General features: G+C 40.7%; 1 non-coding gene across 1 annotated transcript; it reads left to right on the forward strand.

The window, feature by feature from the left end:
- Positions 1 to 2,520: 2,520 nt before the first annotated feature.
- Positions 2,521 to 2,628, forward strand: LOC148556241 (small nucleolar RNA R71). Its single transcript, XR_015886597.1, has one exon. It is a non-coding gene; the product is annotated as a small nucleolar RNA R71 (small nucleolar RNA).
- Positions 2,629 to 26,528: the final 23,900 nt, after the last annotated feature.

Below are 26,528 nucleotides of genomic sequence, written 5' to 3' on the forward strand. Positions count from 1 at the left end.
ATAGGTGCCATATATGGTTATGGAAAAACAAAAAGCTATGCTTTTACCACACTAAACTTAAAATGTTTGTTCGTCCCCGAGCAAAAGAAGAAAGAAAGTAGTAGAAGAAGAAGAAGAATGGAGGAGATGGAGAGGGGTGTGTATTCGGCCAAGGGAAGAAGAAAGGTTTGTGTTGTGTGAAAATGAAGAAGGAAAGAGGGGTTTATATAGGGGTGGGATGGGAGTTAAGGTTCGGCCATTAGGGTTGGGTTTAGGAGGGAAAATAGTTTGAATTTTTAAGGTAGGTGGGGTTTATGGGGAAGAGAGGATGGAGATGAGTGGTGAAGAGGTGATGGGAAAGAGTGATTGAGGTGATTGGCGAAGGGTATTTGGGGAAGAGAGTTATGAAAAGGTGTAAAGAGGAGAGAAGAAAAAGTGGGGATCCTGTGGGGTCTACAGATCCTGAGGGGATCCTGTGGGGTCCACAGATCAAGTGGGATCAAGGACTTAACATCCCTGCTCCAATTAGGCGTGTAAAACGTCCTTGCTGTGCAATCCTGGCGTTTAACGCCAGACTGCTGCCTGTTTCTGGCGTTAAACGCCCAAATGTAGCTTGTTTCTGGCGTTTAAACGCCAGACTGCTCTCCTCCAGGGTGTGCTATTTTCAATGCTGTTTTTCATTCTGTTTTTGATTTTTCAGTAGTTTTTGTGACTTCACATGATCATCAACCTAATAAAACATGAAATAACAAAAAGAAAATAAAATAGATATGATTAAATAACATTAGGTTGCCTCCCAACAAGGGCCTCTTTAATGTCAATAGCTTGACAGTGAGCTCTCATGGAGCCTCACAGATAATCAGAGCAAGGTTGGAACCTCCCAACACCAAACTTAGAGTTTGAATATGGGGGTTCAACACCAAACTTAGTGTTTGGTTGTGGACTCCCAACACCAAACTTAGAGTTTGACTGTGGGGGCTTTGGATGACTCTGCAGTGAGAGAAGCTTTTTATGCTTCCTTTCCATGGTTACAGTAGGAGATCCTTGAGTTTTAAACACAAGGTTATCCTTATTCAATTGAAGGACCAACTCTCCTCTATCCACATCAATCACAGCTCTTGCTGTGGCTAGGAAGGGTCTTCCAAGGATGATGGATTCATCCTCTTCCTTCCCAGTGTCTAGGATTATGAAATCAGCAGGGATGTAAAGGCCTTCAACCTTTACTAACACTTCCTCTACTTGTCCATAAGCCTGTTTTCTTAAGTTGTCTGCCATCTCTAATGAGATTCTGGCAGCTTGCACCTCAAAGAACCTAAGTTTCTCGATTACAGAGAGTGGCATTAAGTTTATTCCTGACCCCAGGTCACACAGAGCCTTCTCAAAGGTCATGGTGCCTATGGTACAGGGTATTAAGAATTTGCCAGGATCCTATTTCTTTTGAGGTAATTTCTGCCTATCCAATGCATTTAGTTCATTGGTGAGCAAGGGAGGTTCATCTTCCCAAGTTTCATTACCAAATAATTTGGAATTCAGATTCATGATTGCACCAAGGTATTTAGCAACTTGCTCTTCAATAATGTCTTCATCCTCTTCAGAGGAAGAATACTTATCAGAGCTTATGAAGGGCAGACGGAGGTTCAATGGAATCTCTATGGTCTCTAGATGAGCCATAGATTCCTTTGGTTCCTCAAAGGGATACTCCTTATTGGTCACTGAACATCCCAGGAGGTCTTCCTCACTAGGATTCACGTTCTCCTCCTCCCTTGTAGGTTCGGCCATGATGGTCAAATCAATGGCCTTGCACTCTCTCTTTGGATTCTCTTTTGTATTGCTTGGGAGAGTACTAGGAGGAGTTTCAGTGACTCTTTTACTCAGCTGGCCCACTTGTGCCTCCAAATTTCTAATGGAGGACCTTGTTTCATTCATGAAACTTACAGTGGCCTTAGATAGATCAGAGACTATATTTGCTAATTTAGATGGATTCTGCTCAGAATTCTCTGTCTGTTGGTGAGTGGATGATGGAAAAGGTTTGCTATTACTAAACCTGTTTCTTCCACCATTATTAAAGCCTTGTTGAGGCTTTTGTTGATCCTTCCATGAGAAATTTGGATGATTTCTCCATGAGGGATTATAGTTGTTTCCATAGGGTTCACCCATGCAATTCACCTCTGCTATTGCAGGGTTTTTAGGATCATAAGCTTCTTCTTCAGAAGATGCCTCTTTAGTACTGTTGGATGATTCCTTCAATCCATTCAGACTATGAGAGATCATATTGACTTGCTGAGTCAATATTTTATTCTGAGCCAATATGGCATTCAGAGTATCAATTTCAAGAACTCCCTTCCTCTAAGGCGTCCCATTACTCACAGGATTCCTTTCAGAAGTGTACATGAACTGGTTATTTGTAACCATGTCAATGAGTTCTTGAGCTTTTGCAGGCGTTTTCTTTAGGTGAATGGATCTACCTGCAGAATGGTCCAATGACATCTTTGATAGTTCAGACAGACCATCATAGAATATATCCAGGATGGTCCATTCTGAAAGCATGTCAGAAGGACACGTTTTGGTCAGTTCCTTGTATCTCTCCCAAGCTTCATAAAGGGATTCACCTTCTTTTTGTCTGAAGGTTTAAACATCCACTCTAAGCTTGCTAAGCTTTTGAGGAGGAAAGAACTTGGCTAAGAAAGCCGTGACCAGCTTATTCCAAGAGTTCAGGCTATCTTTAGGTTGAGAGTCCAACCATACTCTAGCTCTGTCTCTTACAGTAAATGGGAAAAACATAAGCCTGTAGACCTCGGGATCAACCCCATTGGTCATAATAGTATCACAGATATGCAAGAATTCAGTTAAGAACTGAAAAGGATCTTCTGATGGAAGTCCATAAAACTTGCAGTTCTGTTGCATCAGAGAAACTAATTGAGGTTTCAGCTCAAAATTGTTTGCTCCAATGACAGGGATTGAGATGCTTCTTCCATGTAAATTAGAATTTGGTGCAGTAAAGTTACCAAGCAGCTTCCTTGCATTGTTATTATTTTCGGCCATGTCTCCTTCTTTTTCGAAATTTTCAGTCAAATTTTCTCCAAAGAGTTGTGCTTTAGCTTCCCTTAGCTTCCTCTTCAGAGTCCTTTCAGGTTCAGGATCAGCTTCAACAAGAATGTTCTTATCCTTGTTCCTGCTCATATGAAAAAGAAGAAAACAGAAAAGAAGATATGGAATCCTCTATGTCATAGTATAGAGATTCCTTTATGTGAGTAGAAGAAGATATGAATAGAAGAAGGAGAATTCAAACACAAGGGTGAGGAGTAGGTTCGAATTCTTGGGTGAAAAAGGGATGTTAGTAGATGAATAAATAAATAGAAGGAGGTGAGAGAGAAGAATTTTCAAAAATTAGATAAAATAAAATAAAAGTATTTTTGTTTTTAAATTAAAAATTAAAATTAAAATTCAAAAATTAAGCAAGGAAAATTAAATCAAATTAAATTAAATTTAAAACAAATAGTTAATTAAAAAGAAAGTTTTAGAAAAAGGGGAAGGTGATTTTCGAAAATTAGAGATAGAATTAGTTAGGTAGTTTTGAAAAAAAGATAAAAATCAAACAAAAAGATAGGATTAGTTTGAAAAAGATTTGAAAATCAATTTTTGAAAAGATAAGAGGTTAGAAAAGAAGTTAGAAAAGATTTTGAAATTGATTTTGAAAAGATGTGATTGAAACTTATTTTGAAAAAGATTTGAAAAAGAAATTAAAAAAAAAAGATTCAATTTTGAAAATTAAAGTTGATTACTTGACAAACAAGAAACAAAAAGATATGATTTAAAATTTAAAGATTGAACCTTTCTTAAGAGGCAAGTAACAAACTTAAAAATTTTGAATCAATCACATTAATTGTTAGCATTAATTTCGAAAATATGAAATAAAAATAAGAAAAAAAATTTTTAAAATTATTTTGAAATTTTTGAAAATCATAAAAGAAAAATGAGAAAGATTTTATTTTTGAAAAAGATTCGAAAAAGATAGAATTTTTAAATTGAAAATTTGATTTGACTTATAAGAAACAACTAGATTTTAAAAATTTTTGAAAAAGTCAACTCAAATTTTCAAATTTGATGAGAAGAAAAAGAGAAAGATATTTTTTTGATTTTTGAATTTTAATGATGAGAGAGAAAAACATCAAAAAGACTCAATGCATGAAAATTTTGGATCATAACAAATGATGCATGCAAGAACACTATGAATGTTAAGATGAATAACAAGAACACTTTGAAGATCAAGATGAATATCAAGACTTATTTTTGAAAATTTTTCAAGAAAAGAAAACATGCAAGACACCAAACTAGAAATTTTTAATTTTTTAGACACTATGAATTCAAAAATGCATATGAAAAACAACAAAAGACACAAAACAAGAAAATATGAAGATCAAACAAGAAGACTTACCAAGAACAACTTGAAGATCATGAAGAACACCATGCATGAATTTTTTGAAAAAAATGTATAAATTTTAAAAACATGCAATTGATGCCAAACTTAAAAATTGACTCTAGACTCAAACAAGAAACACAAAATATTTTTGGTTTTTATGATTTTATAAGTTTTTTTTGGATTTTTTATTTTTTCGAAAATTAATTGGGAAAAAACGAAAAAGAAGTAAATACTTTTTTTTGTATTTTTCGAAAATAAGAAATAAAAAGCTTAAAATTAAAATAAAATTACCTAATCTGAGCAACAAGATGAACCGTCAGTTGTTCAAACTCGAACAATCCCCGACAACGGCGCCAAAAACTTGGTGCGCAGAAATCGTGACAGTTCCATTCCTTGGTAACGCCGCTAAAAACTCAATACGCATGTTCATGATCTTAGTTCTTTGTCACAACTTCGCACAACTAACCAGCAAGTGCACTGGGTCGTCCAAGTAATAAACCTTACGTGAGTAAGGGTCGATCCCACGGAGTTTGTCGGCTTGAAGTAAGCTATGGTCACCTTGTAAATCTCAGTCAGGCAGATTCATATAGTTATGGATATTTGATAATTAAAATATAATTAAAACGTAAATTAAAGATAGAGATACTTATGTAATTCATTGGCGAGAGTTTCAGATAAGCATATGAAGATGCGTTCATTCCTCCTGAACCTCTGCTTTCCTATTGTCTTCATCCAATCATTTATACTCCTTTCTATGGCAAGCTGTATGTTAGGCATCACCGTTGTCAATGGCTACATCCTGTCCTCTCAGTGAAAATGGTCCAATACGCTGTCACTGCATGGCTAATCATCTGTCGGTTCTCGATCATACTGGAATAGGATCCATTGATCCTTTTGTGTCTGTCACTACGCCCAGCACTCGCGAGTTTGAAGCTCATCGCAGCCATCCCTTCCCAGTTCCTACTCGGAATACCACAGACAAGGTTTAGACATTCCGGATCTCAAGAATGGCCGTCCATGTATTCTAACTTATACCACGAAGATTCTGATTAAGGAATCCCAGAGATACTCATTCAATCTAAGGTAGAATGGAAGTGGTTGTCAGGCACGCATTCATAGGTTGGGAATGATGATGACTGTCACGATCATCACATTCATATTGAAGTGCGAATGAATATCTTAGAATCAGAATAAGCTTGAATTGAATAGAAAAACGATAGTACTTTGTATTAATTCATGAGGAACAGCAGAGCTCCACACCTTAATCTATGGTGTGTAGAAACTCTACCATTGAAAATACATAAGTGATAATGGACTTCATTGGTCTCGGCCCCAGAGGGGAAACGGATTCACCAAGACTTAAAAATGATCCGATGATGTAAATACAATAGTAAAAAGTCCTATTTATGATAAACTAGTTACTAGGGTTTACAAAGATAAGTAAATGATGCAGAAATCCACTTCTGGGGCCCACTTGGTGTGTGCTTGGGCTGAGCATTGAGCTATACACGTGTAGAGGCTTCTCTTGGAGTTGAACGCCAGCTTGTAACCTGTGTTTGGCGTTTAACTCCAGAATGCAGCATGGAACTGGCGTTGAACGCCAATTTGTGTCATCTAAACTCGGGAAAAGTATGGACTATTATATATTGCTGGAAAGCCCTGGATGTCTACTTACGAACGCAATTGAGAGAGCACCATTTGGAGTTCTGTAGCTCCAGAAAATTTACTTTGAGTGCAGGGAGGTCAGAATCCAACAGCATCTGCAGTCCTTCTTCAACCTCTGAATCTGATTTTTGCTCAAGTCCCTCAATTTCAGCCAGAAAATATCTAAAATCACAGAAAAATACACAAAATCATAGTAAAGTCCAGAAATGTGATTTTTATTTAAAAACTAATAAAAATATACTAAAAACTAACTAAATCATATTAAAAACTATGTAAAAACAATGCCAAAAAGCATATAAATTATCCGCTCATCAGTCATATTGTCCGAGTTATTCTGATATCGCCCGAGCTGTATTTGGTTAGTAATCCATTTTCTTTTCTTGTTTGTAGGACTAGTTGGCCATGTCTTTTCGCAAAAATATTGTTGAGGCGTCTTCTACGGTTCCCGAGGGGATGTCCAACTATTTGGACTCCCTTGTGTTGCTGTGTGTTTTTCTGGCTAATTCTGAATTCTGTGTGGAGCTTAAGAAACATCACCGAATCTATGTCATTATATTTTGCTCTATTTTCTCTTGCTTTCTTCGTTTTCTAGTTTTTAATCTGTTCTATGGTTGATTTCTTTTTCAGAGATGGTTAAAAATAATGACTCTATGAGGGCCTTCAAAAAGGCGAGGAAGGCTACTGCTGCCCAGAACATCTCGAGCAAGGTGGCTGGGGAAGGATCCTCTCATGTTCTGCCGAAGCCATCAGTACCGAACTCTCCTGGACCGAGGAGAATGATTCCTCCCCAATCCTCTACTGCCGTTTCTTCTCCTACGGTCGTTCCTCCTTCGAAAAGACCTCGGACTGTTGAGCCCATTAATCTGGACATTCTTGATTTTGATGCCATTGGATTTGTTGACCAGCAGATTGGTCCCTATAGTGCCCTTCTTATGGATGATGTTTCTCTTCTTCGCTATTTGGATTTCATAACTCGGAGTAGCATCAAGATGGCACATATGGGAGCGGCTTTATACCGGACTGCCCAAGATCCTCCTATCCATGCGACGAAGGCCTTTATGGAGGAGGCCAAATCAGAGTTTGACCAGATTAAGGGTTTAAAGGAGGAGCTCGAGGTGAAGGTGACCAAGTTGGAGAAAGAATTAGAGGGTGAAAAGACTAGAGCTGTTACCTTGGCAGCTTCTGCAAAGTTGGCTGAGGATACGGCGTTGAAGCACAAGGAGAGCTATGTTACGACCTATAGGGAAATGATGCGTCTTAGGGAGGATTTGGTGTCTGCCCGAGCTAATTATGCCAAGCTCCAGGGTCATCTTGTGGGCAGTGTCAATGCTGCTTTTTGAATGATCAAGTTCGAGTCCTTGCGCCCGATCTTGACCTCTCTCTCTTCAGCTTGGAAAATATTGTAAAGGATGGTAAAATTATCCCAGATGACCCTGAAGATGATGACGACATCGAGCCTCCTCCCGTGCCTGCTGCCAAGGTCTTTGTTGCGCCAACTTCTTCAACCCATGCAGTTGTTCATCCCGAGTCGGAACCTGATTGTCAGATCTTGAACCGGGATGATGGGACGGTAGATGCGGTGACTCTTCAGACTCGTCCTCTTTCACCCCGTGATGATGCAGCTGAGAAATCTTCGGATCCTCAATGATTATTTCTTTTAGAGTTTTTGTGTATAGCCCGGCTTGTGGGCTTTGAAATTTTTATCTTTTGTAGTCTGCGGTAACTGTTGGATGCTTTTTAGCTGCTTTTCTGTTAGCAACTTAATTTTTGAAGAAAAACAAAGGTAGCTTTTCAGGCTCTTTGGGGTTGACATCAGGTGGCCTCTTGAGTCCTTTTATTATAAACTTTTTCTTGAATGATGTGTTTGTCTGCACCTTATCTGACATTTTTTAGGTTTTTAGGAGTGTTGGAGCCTTGTTGTTCGAGCTCTTTTGATTGCCTTCGTATTTTCATACTTTGCAGCTTGATTCGTTTGAGGTCGTGGATTTCTGGGTCCAACTCGTATGCCTTCTATTGGCCGACTTCTTTATCTTGGTCTGAAATTATTTTGTAGTAATCCATTTTGTTTGGACATTTGTTAGGTTGCTTCTATGGATTTACCTTTGTAGTAATCCATCTTGGTCGGGCCGACTTCATCATATCGGTCCCTTTTAAGTTGTCTCTAGGAATCCTCTTTTTGGACCATTGTCAGGTCTCTTTTACGGATTACTTTTTATAACTTTTTGGTTTTGGGCCGACTTCTTTGCGTCGGTCCTTTACGTCGGTCCTTCTAAATTATTTCTAGTAATCCTCTTTTTTAGGGCTGGCCAGACCACTTTCCAGGGATTTACTTTTTATAACTTTGGTTATTGTGGTCGACTGGTCTGACTTCTTCTACGTCGGCCGGTCTTTAAGATATTTTTAGCAACCCATTTTTATTCCTCGTCAGGTCCTTTCTATGGATCACTTTCGATAACTTCTTGTATTATTCTGTTTTTGTCGCTTTTTCATCTTTGCCGATTTCGTAGAAATTGGGTTTGATCTACGTTGGTCGACCTTCTGATGAATTTGGTTTTCATCTTTATTGGACTTTACCATGATCGTGCAGTGAATTTAATTTTCACTTTCTGCCGATCTGTAGCTTTATAATCGGACGATGAATTTTTTGCGTTTCAGATTAATGCGTCCTGATAAAGAATTTGTGGGAGATCTGAAAAAAATTTATTCAAAATAGAAATATGCAAATATGTACATGTGGGAGTTTTACTCCTCTAAGTTAGGTATTTTACGAATCTTGGCTTGGGGCCTCATTAAAAAACCTTTTCAGGAAAAAGAGTGCACCTTATCTTAAGATCCTTATTACCTCTAACTATAATACCTTCGTAGGTTGCAAGCATGCCATGACCTGGGAAGCTCTCGCCCTTCGAGTTTGGACAGCCTGTAGTAGCCATTTCCAAGTACTTCTATGACTCAATAGGGTCCTTTCCAGTTTGCTGCCAGCTTTCCTTCTTTAGGTCGAGTTGTTCCGATATCATTTTGGATTAGGATGAGGTCGTTCTCGGCAAAACCTCGTGGCACTACCTTTTGATTGTATCTTGAAGTCATTCATCGTTTTAATGCCTCTTCCCTGATCCGAGCTCTTTCTCGGATTTCTGGAAGTAGGTCGAGTTCTTCCCTTTGAAGTTGGGAGTTGGCCTCTTCATTGTAGTGGATCACTCTGGGTGACCCTTCTTCGACCTCCACTGGAATCATTGCCTCCATTCCGTAAGCTAATCGGAAGGGTGATTCCTTTGTGGTGGAGTGTGGGGTTGTCCGATATGTCCATAGGACTTGTGGGAGCTCTTCGGCCCAGGCTCCCTTTGCATCCTGTAATCTTCATTTTAGCCCGGCTAATATGACTTTGTTAGCAGCTTCTGCTTGTCCATTGGCCTGTGGGTGTTCTACGGATGTGAATTGGTGTTTTATGTTTAGATCGGCCACCAACTTTCTGAAGCCTGTATTTGTAAATTGAGTGCCATTTATAGAGTATGGAACCCCAAACCTTGTGACAATGTTTCTATATAGGAATTTTTGACTTCTTTGAGCAGTGGCATTAGCTAGGGGTTCTGCCTCGATCCATTTTGTGAAATAGTCTACCCCCATTATGAGGAATTTGACTTGCCCTGATCCTTGGAGAAAGGGTCCGAGAAGATCGAGTCCCCATTTTGCGAATGGCCAGGGTGAGGTTACGCTGATGAGCTCCTCTAGCGAGGCGATGTAAAAGTTGGCATGTTTCTGACATGGTGGACATGTCTTCACGAATTCTGTTGCTTCTTTTTGTAAGGTCGGCCAATAGAATCCGGCTCGGAGTACTTTCTTGGTGAGTGCCTGTGCTCCGAGGTGGTTGCCACAGATGCCACTGTGTACTTCTTCTAAAACTTCTTTTGTATTAGATGTCGGAATGCATTTTAATAGTGGTGTCCAAATCCCTCTCTTGTATAGAGTATTATTTTTGATAGTGTAGTATTGTGCCTCACGTTTTAACCTTTTTGCCTCCTTCTTATCTGTAGGGAGTGTTTCTATTTTGAGGTAATTAATTATGGGAGTCATCCATCCTTGATCCAGACCTGTTATGGCTAGGATCTTTTCTTCTTCCGAGATTGACGGGTTCTGCAGTATCTCTTGGATGAGACTTCTATTGTTGCCCCCTGGTTTGGTGCTGGCTAATTTTAAGAGTGCATCAGCTCGAGTATTCTGTTCTCGGGGTATATGACGGATCTCATATTCCCCGAGTTATCCGAGTTGTTCCTTGGTTTTGTCCAAGTACTTTTTCAAGGTGGGATCCTTTGCTTGGTAACTCCCTGCTGTTTGTGAAGTGACTACCTGTGAGTTGCTGAATATGATAAGCTTTTGAGCTCCAACCTCCTTAGCCAGCTTCAAACCAGCTAGTAGTGCCTCATACTCAGCTTGGTTGTTTGAGGCAGGGAACCCAAATTTGAGGAAAAGTTCGATTTGGGTTACCTAGTCACTTTCAATTATCACACCCGCGCCTCTTCCAGTTTTGTTTGAGGAACTGTCTACATAGAGATTCCATTCTGTAGGAATTTCTGGGGTGTTTGTAAATTCTGCAATGAAGTCGGCCAAATATTGTGATTTGACGGCTGTCCGAGCTTCATATTAAAGGTCGAATTCGGACAACTCGACTGCCCATTGTAAGATTTTTCCTGCTAAATCTGCTTTTTGCAGAATGACTTTTATTGGCTAGTTGGTCCGAACCCTGATAATATGGGCTTGGAAATATGGACGAAGTCGCCGAGATGTTAATATGAGTGCATAGGCGAATTTTTCTATTTTTTGATAGTTCAGTTCGAATCCTTGTAGTGCCTTGCTGATGAAGTATACAGGTTGTTGCCCATTATCGTCTTCTCGAACTAGTGCTGAGGCTACTGCCCGACTTCCTACTGCGAGGTATAATATAAGTGGTTCTCCTTTCCGTGGCCGAGTTAGGATAGGAGGTTGTCCTAGGAACTTTTTGAAATCTTGGAAGGCCTGCTCACACTCCGTTGTCCATTCGAACCTCTTTCCCTTCCTTAGAGTGGCATAGAAGGGAAGAGATCTTATTGCTGATCCAGCTAGGAATCTGGACAAAGCTGCCAATCTTTCATTGAGTTGTTGTACCTCTTTGACGCAAGTCGGGCTCTTCATGTCGAGTATGGCCCGGCATTTATCCGGATTTGCCTCGATTCCTCTTTGTGTGAGCATAAAACCCAAGAACTTGCCAGCCTCTACTGCAAAGGTGCATTTTGCTGGGTTAAGTCGCATGCCATGCCTTCTTATAGTGTTGAATAATTGGGTGAGGTCGGATAGTAACGTCTTTTCACTTCGCATCTTTATTAACATGTTGTCCACATAGACTTCCATGATTTTCCCAATATGATCTACAAAGACCTTATTCATTAACCTTTGATAAGTGGCTCCTGCATTTTTGAGTCCAAAAGGCATGACATTGTAGCAGTAGTTTGCTTTTGGGGTTAAGAATGAAGTTTTTTCTTGATCAGGCGGGTACATTGGGATTTGATTGTATCCCGAATAGGCGTCCATAAATGAGAGGTATTTGTTTCTGGAGGAGGCATCCACTAGAGCGTCGATACTTGGAAGTTGATAAGGATCTTTGGGGCAGACTTTGTTGAGATCAATGTAGTCGGTGCACATCCACCACTTCCCGTTTGATTTTTTCACCAAGAGGACATTGGCTAGCCATAGTGGGTACTTGACTTCTCTTATGAATCCTGCCTCCAATAGAGCTTGTACCTGCTCTTCCACAGCTTGGGATAATTTTGGTCTGAGCTTTCTGCATCTCTGTTGTACTAGCCGAGATCCTGGGTAAACTGCCAGTTTGTGGCACATTAACTTTGGGTCTATGCCCGACATGCCTGCGGCTTTCCATGCAAAGACGTCGACATTGTCTCTTAAAAACTGTATTAGCGATTCTTTTATGTCTCCTTTTAGGATTGTGCCAATATTGATTGTTTTGTCTAGGACATCTCCGATCTGGACTTTTTCTACTTCGCCTTCGGGTTGTGGACGGAGTTCTTCCGGCCTTTGAACTCCACCGCGTTCGATGGTGTGGAATTCTTCTCCTCTGCCTCTGAGGTTTAGACTTTCGTTGTAACAGCGGCGCGCCATCTTCTGATCTGCTTTTATTCTAGTTATTCCTTCTGTGGTTGGGAATTTCATGCATAGGTATGGAGTCGAGACTACTGCACCGAGCTGATTTAACGTTGTCCTCCGACCTATTAAGGCATTGTAGGCTTAACTCACGTCGACCACGATGTAGTCTATTTTGAGCGTTCTTGACTGGTTTCCTTTTCCAAAGGTTGTGTGTAGTGAGATGTACCCGAGTGGTTGGATTGGAGTGTCTCACAGTCCGAACAGGCTGGTCAGATATGCTCTGAGTTCTTTTTCTTCCAGACCGAGTTTATCGAAGGCAGTTTTGAACAAGATGTCGGCGGAGATTCCCTGGTCGACCAGTGTGCGGTGGAGATTTGTGTTGGCCAATATGATGGTGATGACCATGGAATCGTCGTGTCCTGAGATGATGCCAGTTGTGTCCTCCTTAGTAAAAGTAATTGTGGGGAGGTCGGGTGTTTCTTCTTTTCCCTCGACATGATATACTTCTTTAAGATATCTTTTGTGGGATGATTTGGAGATTCCTCCTCCCGCAAATCCTCCATGTATCATGTGGACGTGTCTCTCTGGTACGAGGTGATCGCTCAGTTCGTCGAACATCTTCGTTCCTTATTCTCTTTCTTTACTCATCGACTCGGCTGGCTAGGTACCGATCTAATTTCCCTTCTCTTACCAGTTTTTCTATGACATTTTTTAAGTCAAAGAATTCGTTGGTGGAATGTCCATGGATTCGATGGTATTCGCAATATTCAGTCCAATTTCCTCCTCCCTTTTTTCTTTTAAGTGGTCGAGCTGGGGTTATTTTTCCAGTATGGCATACTTCAATATAGAGATCCACAAGGGACACCCGAAGAGGGGTGTTGGTGCACGAATTGTGAATCACACTTTTCACAACGCGTGCCACTAACCAGCAAGTGCACTGGGTCGTCCAAGTAATACCTCACGTGAGTAAGGGTCGAATCCCACGGAGATTGTTGGTTTGAAGCAATCTATGGTTATCTTGTAAATCTTAGTCAGGAAGTCAATTATGTTTATCAGTTGAATTGTGAATAACCAAGAGAACATAAATTAAAGATTACTTGTTGTGCAGTAATGGAGAATATGTTGGAGTTTTGGAGATGCTTTGTCTTCTGAATCTCTGCTTTCCTCTGTCTTCTGATTCACGCACGCACGCCCTCCTATGGCAAGCTGTGTGTTGGTGGATCACCGTTGTCAATGGCTACCTTCCGTCCTCCCAGTGAAAACTACGCTCACGCGCTCTGTCACAGCACGGCTAATCACCGGTTGGTTCTCGATCCGGTTGGAATAGGATTTACTATCCTTTTGCGTCTGTCACTAACGCCCAGCCTTCAAGAGTTTGAAGCTCGTCACAGTCATTCAGTCCTTGAATCCTACTCGGAATACCACAGACAAGGTTTAGACTTTCCGGATTCTCATGAATGCTGCCATCAGTTCTAGCTTATACCACGGAGATTCTGATTAAGGAATCTAAGAGATACTCATTCAATCGTATATAGAACGGAGGTGGTTGTCAGGCACACGTGCATGATTTGAGGAAGGTGATGAGTGTCACAGCTCATCACCTCCATCACAGTTAAGCGCGAATGAACATCTTAGATAGGAACAAGCGTGTTTGAATGGAAAACAGAAATACTTGCATTAATTCATCGAGACACAGCAGAGCTCCTCACCCCCAACAATGGGGTTTAGAGACTCATGCCGTCAGAGAATACAAAGTTTAGATCTGAAAATATCATGAGATACAAAATAAATCTCTAAAAGTTGTTTAAATACTAAACTAGTAGCCTAGGTTTACAAAAATTGGATAAACTATGATGGATGATGCAGAGATCCACTTCTGGGGCCCACTTGGTGTGTGCTGGGGCCCACTTGGTGTGTTCTGGGGCTGAGACTTAAGCAATTCACGTGCAGAGGCCATTTGTGGAGTTGAACGCCAGTTTTTATGCCAGTTTGGGCGTTCAACTCCAGCTTTTGATCATTTTCTGGCGCTGGACGCCAGAATTGGGCAGAGGACTGGCGTTGAACGCCAGTTTACGTCGTCTATCCTTGTGCAAAGTATGGACTATTATATATTGCTGGAAAGCCCTGGATGTCTACTTTCCAATGCAATTAAAAGCATGCCATTTCGAGTTTTGTAGCTCTAGAAAATCCACTTTGAGTGCAGGGAGGTCAGAATCCAACAGCATCAGCAGTCCTTTTTCAGCCTGAATCAGATTTTTGCTCAGCTCCTTCAATTTCAGCCAGAAAAATACCTGAAATTACAGAAAAACACACAACTCATAGTAAAGTCCAGAAATATGAATTTTTCCTAAAAACTACTAGAAATAGACTAAAAACTAACTAAAACATACTCTAAACTATATGAAATTATCCCCAAAAAGCGTATAAAATATCTGCTCATCACAACACCAAACTTAAACTGTTGCTTGTCCTCAAGCAACTAGACAAATAAAATAGAAGACTAGTAGGTTGAGAAGCAATAATATCTCAGAGTTTTTTTTTTTTTGCATGAAGCTCAGATTCTAATTAGATGAGCGGGGCTAGTAGCTTTTTGCTTCTGAACAGTTTTGGCATCTCACTTTATCCATTGAAGCTCAGAGTGATTGGCATCTATAGGAACTTAGAATTCAGATAGTGTTATTGAGTATCCTATTTCAGTATGATGATTCTTGAACACAGCTATTTTATGAGTCTTGGCCGTGGCCCTAAGCACTTTGTTTTCCAGTATTACCACCAGATACATAAATGCCACAGACACTTAATTGGGTGAACCTTTTAGATTGTGACTCAGCTTTGCTAAAGTCCCCAATTAGAGGTGTCCAGAGTTCTTAAGCACACTCTTCTTTTTGCTTTGGACCTTGACTTTAACCGCTCAGTCTCAAGTTTTCACTTGACACCTTCACGCCACAAGCACATGGTTAGGGACAGCTTGATTTAGCCGCTTAGGCCAGGATTTTATTCCTTTTTGGCCCTCCTATCCACTGATGCTCAAAGCCTTGGGATCCTTTTTATTACCCTTGCCTTTTGGTTTTAAGGGCTTTGGCTTTTTTTTTTTTTCTGCAAGCTTTGTTCTTTGCTGCTTTTTCTTGCTTCAAGAATCATTTTTATGATTTTTTAGATTCTCAATAACATGTCTCATGTTCATCATTCTTTCAAGAGCCAACATATTTAATAGTCTTAAACAACAAATTCAAAAGATATATGCACTGTTCAAGCATTCATTCAGAAGACAGAAAGCATTGCCACCACATTTAACTAATTAGAATTTCTCTTATTAAAACTCGAAATTTTATTGCTTCTTATTCAAAAGATCTACTACTTTATTCATGTTTGCTGATGATGAGAAAAATAAACTATAGCTTAATTGGAGATAAAATCAAAATAGATACTAATTACTACTATATGACTCCTAAGGTAAAATTAAAATAAGAACAGTTATCACAGAGTTAAGGCTAAGATTAGAACTCAACAACCTTGAGGTGATTGGTCCTTCAAGAGAGAATTTCTGGCGCTTCAGTTCCTTTAAATCACGCCCTTGCTCCTCTTGGAGTGGGTTGTTTTCCTTTAGGGGCCATGATCTTAGTGATCACGAATAAGCACACCAAACTTAGAGCTTTGCTTGTCCTCAAGCAAAAGAAAAAGAAGGAGATGGGTAGAAGGAGAGCTCCTCCCCACCATCCTGGCGTTTGAACGCCCAAACACTGCCTGTTTTGGGCGTTCAACGCCCAAATGCTGCTCTCCTGGGCATTCAACGCCCAGTTGTTGCCCTTTTCTGGCGTTGAACGCCAGATAGCTATCCTTACTGGCGTTCAGCGCCTACTGGATGCCCATTTTGGGCGCTGAACGCCCAAAATGGCCTTCACTGGCGTTTTCTTGCCAGTAAGCTCCCTATCTCTGTTTTGTGCGTAGATTCCTTCTGTAACCCTGTAAACTTATGCAAATGATTCTTTACCTTAGTGTCAGTGAACTTTATATAAACAAATAAAAATAAAAATAGGGCAAAATGCTTAGAGGATTGTTGCCCCATGGCTGGGTTGCCTCCCAGCAAGCGCTTCTTTATTGTCTTTAGCTGGACCTTGCTGAGCTTTTAATCTAGCTTCAGCCTTGAGCATTCTTGCTCAATGTTGCCCTCAAGATAATGCTTGATTCTCTGTCCATTGACAATGAACTTCTTATCAGAATCAATATCTTGAAGCTCCACATAACCATATGGTGATACACTTGTAATCACGTATGGTCTCCTCCACCGGGATTTCAGTTTCCCGGGGAATAGCCTGAGTCTAGAGTTAAACAACAGAACCTTCTGTCCTGGTTCAAAGATTCTAGATGACAGCTTTCTGTCATGCCATTTTTTTTATTTTTCTTTATAAAGCTTGGCATTTTCGAAAGCTGTGAATCTGAATTCCTCTAGCTCATTTAGCTGGAGCAATCGTTTTTCTCCTGCTAGTTTGGCATCAAAGTTTAGGAATCTGGTTGCCCAGTAGGCCTTGTGTTCCAGTTCCACGGGCAGGTGACATGCCTTACCATACACGAGTTGGTATGGAGAGGTCCCTATAGGGGTCTTGAATGCTGTTCTGTAAGCCCACAGAGCATCATCCAAGCTTCGTGCCCAATCCTTTCTACGGGTATTTACTGTCCGTTCCAGGATTCTCTTTAATTCTCTGTTAGAGACTTCAGCTTGCCCACTGGTTTGTGGATGATATGGTGTGGCCACTTTGTGGCGAATTCCATACCGAACCATGGCAGAGTAAAGCTGTTTATTGCAGAAGTGAGTGCCCCCATCACTGATTAACACTCTAGGGACACCAAACCTGCTAAAGATATGTTTCTGGAGGAACTTCAGCACTGTTTTAGTATCATTGGTGGGTGTGGCAATAGCCTCAACCCATTTTGATACATAGTCAACTTCCACCAGAATATAAGTGTTTGAATATGATGGTGGAAAAGGTCCCATGAAGTCAATTCCCCATACGTCAAACAACTCAATTTCCAAGATTCCTTGTTGAGGCATGGCGTAACCATGAGGCAGATTACCAGCTCTTTGGCAACTGTCACAATTACGTACAAACTCTCGGGAATCTTTATAGAGTGTGGACCAATAGAAGCCACATTGGAGGACCTTGGTGGCAGTCCGCTCACCTCCGAAATGGCCTCCATATTGAGATCCGTGGCAATGCCACAGGATCCTCTGTGCTTCTTCTCTAGGCACACACCTACGGATAATTCCGTCTGCACATCTCTTAAAGAGATAAGGTTCATCCCACAAGTAGTACTTTGCATCAGTAATTAATTTCTTCTTTTGTATCCTGTTGTACTCCTTGGGTATGAACCTTGCAGCTTTATAGTTTGCAATATCGGCAAACCATGGTGCTTCCTGAATGGCGAATAAATGCTCATCAGGAAACGTCTCAGAGATCTCAAGAGAAGGGAGGGGCGTCCCTTCCACTGGCTCTATCCGGGACAGATGATCAGCCACTTGGTTCTCTGTCCCTTTTCTGTCTCTTATTTCTACATCAAACTCTTGCAGAAGCAATACCCATCTGATGAGCCTGGGTTTTGAATCCTGCTTTGTGAGTAGATATTTAAGAGCAGCATGGTCAGTATACACAATCACTTTTGATCCTACTAAGTATGATCTGAACTTGTCAATGGCGTAAACCACTGCAAGTAGTTCTTTTTCTGTGGTTGTGTAATTTTTTTGGGCATCATTTAGAACGCGACTGGCATAATAAATGACATGCAGAAGCTTGTCATGCCTCTGTCCCAATACTGCACCAATGGCATGATCACTGGCATTACACATTAACTCAAATGGCAATGTCCAGTCTGGTGCAGAAATGAATGGTGCTGTGACCAGCTTAGCTTTCAGCGTTTCAAACGCCTGCAGGTATGCTGTGTCAAACACAAATGGCGTGTCAGCAGCTAGCAGATTGCTTAGAGGTTTTGCGATTTTTGAAAAATCCTTTATAAACCTCCTATAGAATCCTGCATGCCCCAGAAAGCTTCTGATTGCCTTAACATTGGCAGGTGGTGGTAATTTTTCAATTACCTCTATTTTTGCTTGATCCACCTCTATTCCCTTATTTGAGATTTTATGCCCAAGAACAATTCCTTCAGTCACCATGAAGTGACACTTTTCCCAGTTTAAAACTAGGTTGGTTTCTTGGCATCTTTTCAGAACAAGTTTCAGGTGATCAAGACAGGAGCTGAATGAGTCTCCATATACTGAGAAGTCATCCATGAAGACTTCCAGAAATTTTTCCACCATGTCAGAGAAAATAGAGAGCATGCATCTCTGGAAGGTTGCAGGCGCATTACATAGCCCAAATGGCATCCTTTTATAAGCAAACACTCCAGATGGACATGTGAATGCTGTTTTCTCTTGATCCTGGGGATCCACTGCAATCTGGTTATAGCCTGAATAGCCATCCAAAAAGTAGTAATAATCATGACCTGCTAGTCTCTCTAGCATCTGGTCTATGAATGGTAAAGGAAAATGATCCTTTCTGGTGGCTGTATTGAGCCTTCTGTAGTCAATACACATGCGCCACCCTGTAATTGTTCTTGTAGGAACCAGTTCATTTTTTTCATTATGAATCACTGTCATGCCTCCCTTTTTTGGGACGACTTGAACAGGGCTCACCCAGGGGCTATCAGAAATGGGATAAATAATCCCAGCCTCTAGTAATTTGGTGACCTCTTTCTGCACCACTTCCTTCATGGCTGGATTTAGCCGCCTCTGTGGTTGAACCACTGGTTTGGCATTATCCTCCAATAGGATTTTGTGCATGCATCTAGCTGGGCTTATGCCCTTAAGGTCACCTATGGACCACCCAAGAGCTGTCTTGTGTGTCCTTAGCACTTGAATAAGTGCTTCCTCTTCCTGTGAATTTAAAGCAGAGCTTATGATCACTGGAAAAGTGTCACCTTCTCCCAGAAATGCGTATTTCAAGGATGGTGGTAGTGGCTTGAGCTCGGGTTTATGAGGTTTTTCCTCTTTCAGAAGAAAGTTCAGAGGCTCTTTCATGTCCTCTGAATCCTCCAAATCAGGCTGAACATCTTTAAAGATGTCTTCCAACTCTGATTCGAGACTCTCAGCCATGTTGATCTCTTCTACCAAAGAGTCAATGAGATCAACTTTCATGCAGTCTGTTGATGTGTCTGGATGCTGCATGGCCTTGACAGCGTTCAACTTAAACTCATCATCATTGACTCTCAGGGTTATTTCCCCCTGTTGGAAATCAATGAGGGATCGTCCAGTTGCTAGGAAGGGTCTTCCTAGAATGAGAGTAGCACTCTTGTGCTCCTCCATTTCCAGCACAACAAAGTCAGTGGGAAAGGTGAATGGCCCAACTCTGACAATCATGTTCTCAATCACGCCTGATGGGTATTTAGTGGAACCATCAGCAAGTTGGAGACATATCCGAGTTGGTTTAACTTCTTCAGTTAAGCCAAGCTTCCTGATAGTGGATGCAGGTATCAGGTTGATGCTTGCCCCAAGATCGCATAAAGCTGTCTTGGTGCAATCACCTTTTAATATGCATGGTATCAGAAAACTCCCAGGGTCTTTAAGCTTTTCAGGAAAGCTTTTCAGAATGACTGCACTGCATTCTTCAGTGAGGAGAACTCTTTCTGTTTCTCTCCACTCCTTTTTATGACTCAAGATCTCTTTCATGAACTTGGCATAAGAAGGTATTTGCTCAAGTGCCTCTGCAAATGGAATCTTTATTTCAAGAGTCCTTAGGTAATCTGCAAAGCGAGCAACTTGCTTATCCTGCTCTTCTTTCCGGAGTTTTTGAGGATAAGGTATCTTGGCTTTATATTCCTCAACCTCAGTGGTTAAAGAAGCCTTTTTAGAGGGGTTGTTATCAGCACTTGTGTGTGTCTGATCCCTCACTGGCAATTGAGTGCCAGAGTCAGAAGCTGGAGTGACGTTAGACGCCAGCTCACTGTCTGTTCCTGGCGCCTGAACGCCAGAAATGTACCCATTTTGGGCGTTCAACGCTGGATTCTGCCCCATTGGGGCGTTCAACGCCAGATTCTTGCCCATTTCTGGCGTTGAACGCCAATCCTGCCTTGTTTCTGGCGCTGAACGCCAGTTTTGGGCATGGTCTTGGCGTTCAGCGCCAGCCTTCCACCCATTTTCTGGCGTTTTAGTGCCAGAATTATTTTTTCCTGGGCTCTTACTGTCCTCAGGTGAATCTTTGGTGGGTTGCTCATTTCTTGAATTTTTGTTGCCTTGAGGTGGGGTATTTACTGTTTTCCCACTTCTTAATTGAACTGCTTGGCATTCTTCTGCTATTTGCCTTGATAGCTGCTGCTTTGTTTGCTTAAACTGTTCGTCCATATGTATATTAGCTATCCTTGTCTCCTGTAGCCTGTCCTTGAATTCAGCTAGCTACTTTGTTAGAAAATCCAATTGCTGATTGAATTCAGCAGCTTGTTTTACAGTACTGAATTCAGCAGTTACTGTTTTAACCTCTTCATTCATGGAAGGGTTGCTGCTTAGATACAGATGCTGATTCCTGGCAACTGTATCAATGAGCTCTTGAGCCTCTTCAATTGTCTTTCTCATATGGATAGATCCACCAGCTGAGTAATCTAGAGACATCTGAGCTCCTTCTGCAAGCCCATAGTAGAAGATGTCTAACTGAACCCACTCTGAAAACATTTCAGAGGGGCATTTTCGTAGCATCTCTCTGTATCTCTCCCAGGCATCATAAAGAGATTCATTATCTCCTTGTTTAAAGCCTTGGATGTCCAGCATTAGCTGTGTCATCCTTTTTGGAGGAAAATACTGATTCAGGAATTTTTCTGTCAGCTGTTTCCATGTTCTTATGCTGGCCTTAGGTTGGTTATTTAACCACCTCTTAGCTTGATCTTTTACAGCAAATGGAAACAGTAATAGTCTATAGACATCCTGATCTATTTTCTTATCATGTACTGTGTCAGCAATTTGTAAAAATTGTGCCAGAAACTCTGTAGGTTCTTCCTGTGGAAGACCAGAATACTGGCAACTTTGCTGCACCATGATAATGAGCTGAGGATTCAACTCAAAGCTACTAACTCCAATGGAGGGTATGCATATGCTACTCCCATATGAAGCAGTAGAGGGGTTAGAATATGACCCCAGAGTCCTCCTGGACTGTTCATTTCCACTTATGTCCATGATGGATATATGGATATAACTTGGACTGATTTATCTTTTTATTTATTTTATTTTATAAGAAGTAAATACTTAAATAAAATAAAATAACTAAAAAGAATTTGAATTTTGAAATTAAATTTTTTTTTTCGTAAAAGAAAATAAAAATTAATTAGTTAAAAAAAAAGAAATTTTTGAAAAAGAGGGAAGATATTTTCGAAAATTAGAGAGAGAGAGTTAGTTAGGTAGTTTTGAAAAAGTTAAGAAACAAACAAAAAGTTAGTTGGTTAGTTGAAACAAATTTTGAAAAGATAAGAAGTTAGGAAGTTAGAAGAGATATTTTGAAAAGATATTTTTGAATTTAGTGAGGAGAGAGAAAAACAATAAGATAGTACAAGATTTAAAATTTTTAGATCTAATGCTCCTTGTTTTTGAAAATTTTGGAGGGAAAACACCAAGGAACACCAAACTTAAAAATTTTAAGATCAAGACACAAGGAAAACTCAAGAACACTTTGAAGACTCACAAGAACACAAGAACATGAAGAAAGAACACCAAACTTAAAATTTTTAGAAAACCAAACCAAAATTTTCGAAAACCAAAGGGAAATCAACAAGAAAACACCAAACTTAAAGTTTGGCACAAGATTTAATAGAAAAAATATTATTTATGAAAAAGAAGGTTTTGAAAAGAATATAAAAGACTCTAACCCAATTACCAAGAACACAGATTAACGCTCTAGCCAAATGAGTTATGAAAATTTTCGAAAATTTTAAGAAAGATTATTTTTGAAAACACCAAACTTAAAGTTTGGCACAGGATTTAACAGAAAAATTATTTTTGAAAAAGGTTTTAAAAAATATGATAGCCAATTACCATGAACATAAACACCACGTTCTAATTAACTGAGCTATAAATTTAAAGTGTTTTAACAAGGGATAAATAATAAAAGACTCTAAACCAAAAAGAGAAAATTTTTCCTAATCTAAGCAACAAAATAAACCGTTAGTTGTCCAAACACGAACAATCCCCGGCAACGGCGCCAAAAACTTGGTGCACGAATTGTGAATCACATTTTTCACAACGCGTGCCACTAACCAGCAAGTGCACTGGGTCGTCCAAGTAATACCTCACGTGAGTAAGGGTCGAATCCCACGGAGATTGTTGGTTTGAAGCAATCTATGGTTATCTTGTAAATCTTAGTCAGGAAGTCAATTATGTTTATCAGTTGAATTGTGAATAACCAAGAGAACATAAATTAAAGATTACTTGTTGTGTAGTAATGGAGAATATGTTGGAGTTTTGGAGATGCTTTGTCTTCTGAATCTCTGCTTTCCTCTGTCTTCTGATTCACGCACGCACACCCTCCTATGGCAAGCTGTGTGTTGGTGGATCACCGTTGTCAATGGCTACCTTCCGTCCTCCCAGTGAAAACTACGCACACGCGCTCTGTCACAGCACGGCTAATCACCGGTTGGTTCTCGATCCGGTTGGAATAGGATTTACTATCCTTTTGCGTCTGTCACTAACGCCCAGCCTTCAAGAGTTTGAAGCTCGTCACAGTCATTCAATCCTTGAATCCTACTTGGAATACCACAGACAAGGTTTAGACTTTCCGGATTCTCATGAATGCTGCCATCAGTTCTAGCTTATACCACGGAGATTCTGATTAAGGAATCTAAGAGATACTCATTCAATCGTATATAGAACGGAGGTGGTTGTCAGGCACACGTGCATGATTTGAGGAAGGTGATGAGTGTCACAGCTCATCACCTCCATCACAGTTAAGCGCGAATGAACATCTTAGATAGGAACAAGCGTGTTTGAATGGAAAACAGAAATTCTTGCATTAATTCATCGAGACACAGCAGAGCTCCTCACCCCCAACAATGGGGTTTAGAGACTCATGCCGTCAGAGAATACAAAGTTTAGATCTGAAAATATCATGAGATACAAAATAAATCTCTAAAAGTTGTTTAAATACTAAACTAGTAGCCTAGGTTTACAAAAATTGGATAAACTATGATGGATGATGCAGAGATCCACTTCTGGGGCCTACTTGGTGTGTGCTGGGGCTGAGACTTAAGCAATTCACGTGCAGAGGCCATTTGTGGAGTTGAACGCCAGTTTTTATGCCAGTTTGGGCGTTCAACTCCAGCTTTTGATCCTTTTCTGGCGCTGGACACCATAATTGGGCAGAGGACTGGCGTTGAACGCCAGTTTACATCGTCTATCCTTGTGCAAAGTATTGACTATTATATATTGCCGGAAAGCCCTGGATGTCGACTTTCCAATGCAATTGGAAGCATGCCATTTCAAGTTCTGTAGCTCCAGAAAATCCACTTTGAGTGCAGGGAGGTCAGAATCCAACAGCATCAGCAGTCCTTTTTCAGCCTGAATCAGATTTTTGCTCAGCTCCTTCAATTTCAGCCAGAAAAATACCTGAAATTACAGAAAAACACACAACTCATAGTAAAGTCCAGAAATATGAATTTTTCCTAAAAACTACTAGAAATAGACTAAAAACTAACTAAAACATACTCTAAACTATATGAAATTATCCCCAAAAAGCGTATAAAATATCTGCTCATCAGGTGTAATTGTGGTATTTTTTGATATTTTCCCTATGTTGATCTTCTTTCTTTTCGGACTCTATATCTTTATCTCGGGAGGAGTAGGAGAATCCGAATTTTGAGGTCTCTCCTAGTCGAGAGTTTTCCTCCATGTTGATGTACTTCTCTGCTCGTTCTTGCACTTTGTTTAGAGATGTGTGATGTTTTTTCGATATAGACTGGCTAAAAGGTCCCTCTCGCAAGCCATTGATGAGACCCATAATGGCAGCCTCTATTGGTAGAATTTGTATGTCCAGACATGCCTTGTTGAATCTTTCCATGTAGCTGTGGAGACTTTCCCGATCTCCTTGCTTGATTCCTAATAGACTTGGGACGTGCTTAGCTTTGTCTTTTTGGATGGAGAATCTGGCCAGAAACTTCTTGGCTAAGTCATCGAAGCTTGAGATGGACCTAGGGGGTAGATTGTCGAACCATTTAATTGCTGTCTTTGTTAAAGTAGTCGGGAAGGCTTTGCAGCGAACTGCATCTGAGGCGTCGATGAGGTACATTCTACTTCTAAAATTACTGAGATGATGGCCGGATCTGCTGTGCCATCGTATAAAGTCATGTCGGGAAGTTTGAAGTCCTTTGGATTTTGGTCCTCATGATCTCTTTGGTGAATGAGTCTTGGTCCTTACGAGAGTCGTCTTCGTGACCGGATGGAGTATTTTTGGCCTTGAGATCTGCTTCGAGTTTTAGGAGTTTGTCCTCTAACTTGCGTCGTCACCTAACTTCCCTTTGTAGGTCTCTGTCAGCTTCTCGTTGAAGCTCCACTTCTTTTTCGATTTGTTTTAGGGGATTTTGAAGTGCCTCCATGGCTTCCGTGTTTGGAGAATTCTTGTCTTTGTTAGGTTGAGGAGTGTCTTTTGGTGTAGTATCCGCGTTTTTATGCGGCGTCCTATCTTCTAGATCAGAGTTGTGGTCGTTGTCAAGGTTGTCCGCCATGGTGATGGGATGACTTCCAGGTTCCCCGGCAACGGCGCCAATGTTTTGAGGGTTACCTGAAACTGTAGGCCGATCTCAGACGAGATCTTCTGTGCTGGTCGGAGATGACGTGTCCGGCTGGTGGATGGTGGCCGGAGCTGTCGCACCCGACTTGTTAGACTGACAATGCTGCTGATTCTTTGTCACCGGAGGGTGTTGGTACCTGCAAGGGACTCCGATGCTTAAGTTAGCAAGGGTATTAAGCAGGTTTTTAGTAAAATCAGAGTATGAGTTATACCTGGGTGCTCCAGTGTATTTATAATAGTATGTGATGACTTTTCTGGTCATAAGATAGTTATCTTATATTATCTTATCTTATCTTCAAGTGAAGTCATCTTATCTTCAAGGGAACCGCCCTTATCTCTATAGGCTTGGGCTGCCTTTGGATTTGGGTCGTGTTCCTCTATCTGGGCCCTTGTTAGGCTTTCCTGGCAATTTTGGCTGAGCTCTTTGCAAAAAAGTTGGATAATCTGACCTAAAGAGGTCGGTCGCCTTGTCACTAAACATCCCGGGTCGGACAACTCGACCCAGGGTATGAACACTTTCTTTCCTTGAGCAACTCGAAAAGAAACCCAGGAAACTTTCTTCTTTTCTACCCCAGGCTTTGTCAAAATGAAAAGATACAGAAAAAGAGTTTGGGAAGGTCGGATATCAAGCTCTTGACACAGTAGTTGAAAAATTTTAATAAATCCCCAAGAGTTCGGGTGAAGTTGAGACGGAGCTATGTTGCAAGACCATAACAACTGGGTCTCAAACGGGGTAAAAGGAATAGTAATATTCAGTTGACTAAAAAAATAGTCATAAGCGTAGAAAAATGGACGCTCTTCTGGAATCAAAGAGGGAAAGCTAACTCTTTCCTCAGGATCAAGGGACACTAACTCATAGTTTTTCTCTTGATCCCTATCGTTACAAATCCTATGGTGTCTCCTAAGCCGCACGCAGTATTCAGAAACAGCAACTGTAACATACATCAGAACAATGGAATCCAGCCAATCTGACATGCCATCCGGGATCTTAGAAGACATTGCAACAATATTTTTGCGATGTGATATGGGTCAACTATTTCTACAGTAAGAAAAATAAATTGGGTTACTACTGAGAAACTCGGAAGCAACTCGGACAAAAACATATGAAACATCAAGAGTCAGATACGGCAGTAAAAGGGAAACCCCAGGATTCACACTAAAAATCCAGGGGCACCCTTTGGAGGCAGTAACAAAGCAAGTACCAGAAAAGAAGGAAATCAACAATCTATGCCCTAAACATCTCACAACAAGAAAACGCAATCCTTCGCTAGTACCATCACTCCACACAAAGTAGCAAGATAGTCGAAATCACCAACAAAAATCAGCGAAAGCTACAACCTTTCCTTATCAACAGTCCAAACTAAAGAAGTGAACCCAGAGACAAGGGCATGCTAGAACGAAAGAAACAGAAACAATGATAATAAAACACCACGAAAGCTTTAAACTACCAAGTACGTGCATCATAGCAGAAGAATGCAAGGATCACCACAAAAATGCGAGCTTTTCAGAAAAGCGTTAAAATAAACTTT

The sequence above is a fragment of the Arachis ipaensis genome, chromosome B6 (genome assembly GCF_059453495.1).
Source record: "Arachis ipaensis isolate K30076 ecotype BB chromosome B6, ASM5945349v1, whole genome shotgun sequence".
Taxonomy (NCBI): domain Eukaryota; kingdom Viridiplantae; phylum Streptophyta; class Magnoliopsida; order Fabales; family Fabaceae; genus Arachis; species Arachis ipaensis.